Raw genomic sequence first — 8366 nt, 5'->3', positions numbered from 1 at the left:
CCGGACGGGCGACGGGGCACCGCACACGGCCGCGGGGCATCTGAGGGGGCGCCGGGCAGGCGACGGGGCACCGGACACGGGCCGGGGGCATCTGAGAGGGCGCCGGGCCGGCGACGGGGCACCGCACACGGGGGGGGCATCTGAGGGGGCGCCCGGCTTCAGGCAGAGGGGCGCCGGGCGGGCGACGGGAGGCCGCACACGGGCTGGGGGCATCTGAGGGGGCGCCGGGCGGGCGATGGGGCACCAGACACGGGCCGGGGCATCTGAGGGGCGCGGGCTTCAGGAGAGGGGGCGCGGGGCGGCGACGGGGCACTGCACACGGGCCGGGGGCATCTGAGCTGGACGGGGGCGGCACGGCGGGCGACGTGGGCACCGGACACGGGCTGCGGGGCATCTGAGGGGCGTGGGGTTCAGGAGAGGGGGCGCCGCGGCACGACGGGGCACTGCACACGGGCGGCGGACATCTGAGGGCGGCGCCGGCAGCGCGATGGGGCACCGGACACGGGCTGGGGCATCTGACGGCGGCGCCAACGGGCGACCGGGCACCGGACACGAGCCGGGGGCATCTGAGGGGCGCGGGCTTCAGGAGAGGGGGCGCCGGGCGGGCGACGGGGCACCGCACACGGGCCGGGGGCACCTGAGGGGGCGGTGCGGGCGACGGGGCACCAGACACGGGCCGGGGACATCTGAGGGGTGCGGCTTCAGGAGAGGGGCGCCGGGCGGGCGACGGGGCACTGCACACGCGCCGGGGGCATCTGACGCCGGGCGGCCGGAGCGACTATTCACACTGACTTACTTGGGGATCCAGATAACTACACCCAGCAAATCCACTCAACATACCCCCTCACATCAAACCTGAATGATACTTCCTATTCGCATACGCAATTCTATGATCAATTCCCAAAAAACTAGGAGGAGTTCTAGCCCTAGTCCTCTCAATTCTGATCCTAGTGCTTATACCTCTACTCCACACATCCAAACAATGAAGCATAATATTCCAGCCAATTAGTCAATGTCTAGTCTGAATTTTAGTAGCAGACCTACTAACACTCACATGAATTGGAGGACAACAGTTGAACACCCATATATCATCATCGACAACTAGCATCTATTGTATATTTCCTACTCATTCTAGTACTAATACCAATGGCTAGCACTATTGAAAATAACCTCTTAAAATGAAGACAAGTCTTTGTAGTACATTAAATATACTGGTCTTGTAAACCAGAGGAGAACAACTAACCTCCCTAAGACTCAAGGACGAAGCTATAGTCCCACTATCAACACCCAAAGCTGAAGTTCTATTTAAACTATTCCCTGAGGCACTATCAATATACCCCCACAAACATCAAGGGCCTTCCCAGTGTTAAATTCACCAAAACTTCTAAAAATTCAACACAAGTTTCACACTCCATAACCCTGCACACGTGATCGCAAACCCAGTAGTACATGCTTACACTCCCATACATATATTACATAGTGCCACTCGAAATATATGTATATAGTGTTTATGTGACAAAAACATAACATGTATACAGCACATCACATGGTCTACCATGCATGCGGGTAAGGACATAAGTATTAATGTAACACAGACATAGTATGTATATACCACATTACATGACTTGCCCCATGCATATAAGCAAGCACATAAACATTAATGCAATATAGACATAATATGTATATAGTACATTATACGATTTACCCTACACATATAAGCAAGTACATGAAACCTATTGATAGTACATAGGACATATAACTGTTCATCGTACATAGCGCATCCAAGTCAAATCCATTCTTGTCAACATGCGTATCCCGTCCATTAGATCACGAGCTTAACAACCATGCCACGTGAAACCAGCAACCCACTTGGCAAGGATCCCTCTTCTCACTCTGGGCCCATTAATCATGGCGGTCACTATTTAATGAACTTTATCAGACATCTGGTTCTTTCTTCAGGGCCATCTCATCTAAAATCGCCCATTCTTTCCCCTTAAATAAGCCATCTCAATGGACTAATGGCTAATCAACCTACGCTCACACATAACTGTGCTGTCATACATTTGGTATTTTTTAATTTCTGGGGATGCTTGGACTCAACTATGGCCATCTGAGGCCCTGACCCGGAGCATGTATTGTAGCTGGACTTAATTGCATCTTGAGCATCACCATAATGGTAGGCACGAGCATCATAGTTAATGGTCACAAGACATATAATGTTGTATCGTACATTACCTTACTACTTTCCCCCCGGTTTCTTTTTCCCCCTTAAATACCTACCATTATTTTCAACATGCTTCCCCCTAGATACTTATTTAAACTTATCATATCTTCAATACTCAAATTAGCACTCCAACCAAAGTAAGTATATAAGTGCCTGGGTCTCCCCCATGACACATAGTTAATGTAGCTTAAAATTAAAGCAAGGCACCAAAAATGCCTAGGTGAGTATATCAACTCCATAAACATATAGGTTTGGTCCCAGCCTTCCTGTTAACTTTCAATAGACTTACACATGCAAGCATCCACGCCCCGGTGAGAATGCCCTCCGAGTCAGTAAGACTAAGAGGAGCGGGTAGCAAGCACACATCTGTAGCTCATAACACCTTGCTTAACCACACCCCCACGGGAGACAGCAGTGACAAAATTAAGCCATAAACGAAAGTTTAACTAAGTTATATTGACTAGGGTTGGTAAATCTCGTGCCAGCCACCACGGTCATACGATTAACCCGAGCTAACAGGAATACGGCGTAAAACGTGTTAAAGCGCTATATCAAATAGAGTTAAATTTTAATTAAACTGTAAAAAGCCATAATTACAATAAAAATAAATGACGAAAGTAACTCTATAACAGCTGACACACTATAGCTAAGACCCAAACTGGGATTAGATACCCCACTATGCTCAGCCCTAAACACAAACAATTATAAAAACAAAATTATTCACCAGAGTACTACCGGCAACAGCCCAAAACTCAAAGGACTTGGCGGTGCTTTATACTAAACCCCGATAGACCTCACCAATCCTTGCTAATACAGTCTATATACCGCCATCTTCAGCAAACCCTGAAAAGGAATAAAAGTAAGCACAACCATAGCACATAAAAACGTTAGGTCAAGGTGTAACCTATGGAATGGGAAGAAATGGGCTACATTTTCTATCTCAAGAAAACCCAATACGAAAGTTATTATGAAACTAATGACCAAAGGAGGATTTAGTAGTGAACTAAGAATAGAGTGCTGAGTTGAATCAGGCCGTGAAGCACGCACACACCGCCTGTCACCCTCCTCAAGTAACTACGATGCACTCAAGCCTATTTACACGCACCAGCCATATGAGAGGAGACAAGTCGTAACAAGGTAAGCATACTAGAAAGTGTGCTTGGACAAACCAAGATATAGCTTAAGTAAAGCATCTAATTTACACCTAGAAGATTTCACACACTATGAATATCTTGAACTATACCTAGCCCAAAATTCCCATTTTTCAATTAAGCAACCAAAATAAAATAAAACATTTATCCTAATTTAAAATATAGGAGATAGAAATTCTAAACATGGCGCTATAGAGAAAGTACTGCAAGGGAACGATGAAAGAAAAAATCAAAGTACAAAAGAGCAAAGATTAACCCTTGTACCTTTTGCATAATGAGTTAACTAGCAAAAAACTTAACAAAACGAATTTTAGCTAAGTAACCCGAAACCAGACGAGCTACTCATGGACAGTTTATTAGAACCAACTCATCTATGTGGCAAAATAGTGAGAAGATCCATAAGTAGAGGTGACACGCCTAACGAGCCTGGTGATAGCTGGTTGTCCAGAAAATGAATTTTAGTTCAGCTTTAAAGATACCAAAAATCTAAACAAATCTCACTGTATCTTTAAAAGTTAGTCTAAAAAGGTACAGCCTTTTAGAAATGGGTACAACCTTCACTAGAGAGTAAGATCTAACACCACCATAGTGGGCCTAAAAGCAGCCATCAATTAAGAAAGCGTTAAAGCTCAACAATAAAAATAATATTAATCCCAACAACAAACAGCTAACTCCTAGCCCTAATACTGGACTATTCTATTATAAAATAGAAGCAATAATGTTAATATGAATAACAAGAAATATTTTCTCCTTGCATAAGTTTAAGTCAGTATCTGATAATACCCTATTAACAGTAAATAAAAATAACCCAACAATAAATAATGTATTAATTACATTGTTGACCCGACACAGGAGTGCACCTAGGAAAGATTAAAAGAAGTAAAAAGAACTCGGCAAACACAAACCCCGCTTGTTTACCAGAAACATCACCTCCAGCATTCCCAGTATTGGAGGCACTGCCTGCCCAGTAACAAACGTTAAACGGCCATGGTATCCTGACCGTGCAAAGGTAGCGTAATCATTTGTTCTCTAAATAAGGACTTGTGTGAATGGCCACACGAGGGTTTTACTGTCTCTTACTTCCAATCAATCAGTGAAATTGACCTCCCCGTGAAGAGGCGGGAATAAACAAACAAGATGAAGACCCTATGGAGCTTTAACTAGCCCAAAGAAAATAGACTTAACCATTAGGGGATAACAATACTCTTTATGGACTAGCAGTTTTGGTTGGGGTGACCTCGGAGAACAAAAAATCCTCCGAATGATTTTAAAGACTAGACCCACAAGTCAAATCAAACTATCACTTATTGATCCAAAAATTTGATCAACGGAACAAGTTACTCTAGGGATAACAGCGCAATCCTATTCAAGAGTCCATATCGACAATAGGGTTTACGACCTCGGTGTTGGATCAGGACACCCCGATGGTGCAACCGCTATCAAAGTTTCGTTTGTTCAACGATTAAAGTCCTACATGATCTGAGTTCAGACCGGAGTAATCCAGGTCGGTTTCTATCTGTTATGTATTTCTCCCAGTACGAAAGGACAAGAGCAATAAGGCCAACTTCAACAAAGCGCCTTAAACTAATTAATGACCTCATCTCAATTAACCTCACAAATAAACCCTGACCTAGAAAAGGGCTTAGTTAAGGTGGCAGAGCCCAGTAACTGCATAAAACTTAACCCTTTATATTCAGAGATTCAAATCCTCTCCTTAACAAAATATTTATAGTTAATATTCTAATACTAACCATTCCCGTTCTTCTAGCCGTAGCCTTTCTCACACTAGTTGAACGAAAAGTCCTAGGCTACATACAATTCCGAAAGGGCCCAAATGTTGTGGGTCCATATGGCCTACCTCAACCTATCGCTGATGCAATCAAACTTTTCATTAAAGAACCCCTACGACCTGCCACATCCTCAATCTCAATATTTATTTTAGCATCCATTCTAGCCCTAAGCCTAGCCCTAACCATATGAATTCCCCTACCCATCCCCTACCCCCTCATCAACATAAACTTAGGAGTCCTATTTATATTAGCCATATCAAGCTTAGCCGTATATTCAATCCTTTGATCAGGCTGAGCCTCCACCTCAAAATACCCACTTATCGGAGCCCCACGGGCAGTAGCATAATCTCGTATGAAGTAACACTAGTAATCATCTTATTATCAGTTCTTCTAATAAATGGATCCTTCACTCTCTCCACATTAAGTACTACACAAGAACAAGTATGATTAATCTTCCCAGCATGACCCTTAGCAATAATATGATTCATCTCAACGCCAGCAGAAGCAAACGGAGCACCATTTGACCTTACCGAAGGAGAATCGGAACCAGTCTCAGGCTTTAACGTAGAATATGCAGCAGGACCATTTGCCTTATTTTTCATAGCAGAATATGCAAATATCATCATAATAAATATTTTCACAACAACCCTATTCCTAGGAGCATTTCACAACCCATATATACCAGAACTCTACACAATCAACTTCACCATTAAATCACTACTACTCACAGTCACTTTCCTGTGAATCCGAGCATCCTACCCCCGATTCTGCTATGATCAACTAATACACTTACTATGAAAAAGTTTCCTGCCCCTAACACTAGCTCTATGCATATGACATGTATCACTACCTATTCTTCTATCAAGCATCCCTCCACAAACATAAGAAATATGTCTGATAAAAGAGTTACTTTGATAGAGTAAATAATAGAGGTTTAAACCCTCTTATTTCTAGAACTATAGGAATTGAACCTACTCCTAAGAACCCAAAACTCTTCATGCTCCCAATTACACCAAATTCTAACAGTAAGGTCAGCTAATTAAGCTATCGGGCCCATACCCCGAAAATGTTGGTTTTATCCTTCCTGTACTAATAAACCCAATCATTTTTATTATCATCCTAGCAACCATTATGTTTGGAACCATTATCGTTATAATTAGCTCCCACTGACTACTTATCTGAATCGGATTCGAAATAAATATACTCACCATCATTCCTATTATAACAAAAAAATATAACCCATGAGCCACAGAAGCATCAACCAAATACTTCCTGACCCAATCAACAGCCTCAATCTATTAATAATAGCTGCATTATTAACAATATTTTCAGGCTGGTGGACTGTAATAAAACTATTCAACCCAACAGCCTCTATACTCATAACAATAGCCCTTACCATAAAACTAGGAATAGCTCCATTCCACTTCTGAGTCCCAGAAGTAACACAAGACATCTCCTTATCCTCAGGCCTAATCCTACTCACATGGCAAAAACTAGCACCTATATCAGTACTCTACCAGATCTCTCCATCCATTAACCTAAATCTAATCCTAACCCTGTCAATCCTGTCAATTATAATTGGAGGCTGGGGAGGACTAAACCAGCTGCAAAAAATCATAGCCTACTCATCAATCACCCACATAGGCTGAATAATAGCAGTTTTACTATGTAACCCCACCATAATACTACTAAACCTAATCATTTATATTATTATAACCTCTACTATATTCACACTATTTATAGCTAACTCAACCACAACTACCCCATCACTATCACATACATGAAACAAAGCACCCATCATAACAGTCCTAGTCCTTATTACCCTCCTATCAATAGGAGGACTCCCCCACTATCAGGATTTATACCAAAATGAATAATTATCCAAGAAATAACAAAAAATGACAATATTATTTTACCTACCCTTATAGCAATCACAGCCCTACTAAATCTGTATTTCTACATATGACTTACTTACTCCACTGCACTTACAATATTCCCCTCCACAAATAACATAAAGATAAAATGACAATTCTCTACCACAAAACAAATAACCCTCTTACCAACAATAGTCGTACTATCTACTCTACTACTGCCACTCACACCAATTCTATCAGTCCTAGAATAGGAATTTAGGTTAAACAGACCACGAGCCTTCAAAGCCCTAAGCAAGTATAATTTACTTACTTCCTGATAAGGACTGCAAGATCACATCTTACATCAATTGAATGCAAATCAACCACTTTAATTAAGCCAAGTCCTCACTAGATTGGTGGGTTCCACCCCCACGAAACTTTAGTTAACAGCTAAATACCCTAAACAACTGGCTTCAATCTACTTCTCCCACTGGGAGAAAAAAAAGGCCAGAAAAGCCCGGCAGAATTGAAGCAGCTTCTTTGAATTTGCAATTCAATATGTTAATTCACCACAGGGCTTGGTAAAAAGAGGGATCAAACCTCTGTCCTTAGATTTACAGTCTAATGCTTTACTCAGCCATTTTACCCATGTTCATCAACCACTGATTATTTTCAACTAACCATAAAGACATCAGTACCTTATATCTTCTATTTGGTGCCTGAGCTGGCACAGTAGGAACCTCCCTAAGCCTGCAAATTTGCGCTGAACTAGGCCAACCTGGAATCCTACTTGGAGATGATCAAATCTACGATGTAGTTGTAACTGCACATGCATTCGTAATAATTTTCTTTATAGTAAGGCCTATTATAATTGGAGGATTCGGCAACTGACTAGTTCCCCTAATAACTGGAGCTCCTGATATGGCATTTCCTCGGATAAACAACATAAGTTTTTGACTCTTCCCCCCTTCTTACCTGTTACTTCTAGCATCTTCTATAGCCGAAGCTGGAGCAGGAACAGGCTGAACCGTATACCCACCTCTAGCAGACAACCTAGCCCATGCAGGAGCCTCAGTAGACTTAACCATTTTTTCTTTACACCTGGCAGGTGTTTCCTCAATCCTAGGGGCCATTAATTTTATTATAACAATTATTAACATAAAACCCCCTGCAAGATCACAATATCAAACTCCCCTGTTCGTGTGATCTGTACTGATCACTGCCGTACTACTACTCTTCTCACTTCCTATATTAGCGGCCAGTATTGCAATACCACTAACAGATCGAAATCTAAACACAACCTTCTTTGACCCAGCAGGAGGAGAAGACCCTATCCTGTATCAACACC

This window comes from Capra hircus, chromosome 5 (genome assembly GCF_001704415.2).
Source record: "Capra hircus breed San Clemente chromosome 5, ASM170441v1, whole genome shotgun sequence".
In the NCBI taxonomy this organism is placed as follows: domain Eukaryota; kingdom Metazoa; phylum Chordata; class Mammalia; order Artiodactyla; family Bovidae; genus Capra; species Capra hircus.
Note: the sequence above shows the minus strand (reverse complement) of the source record.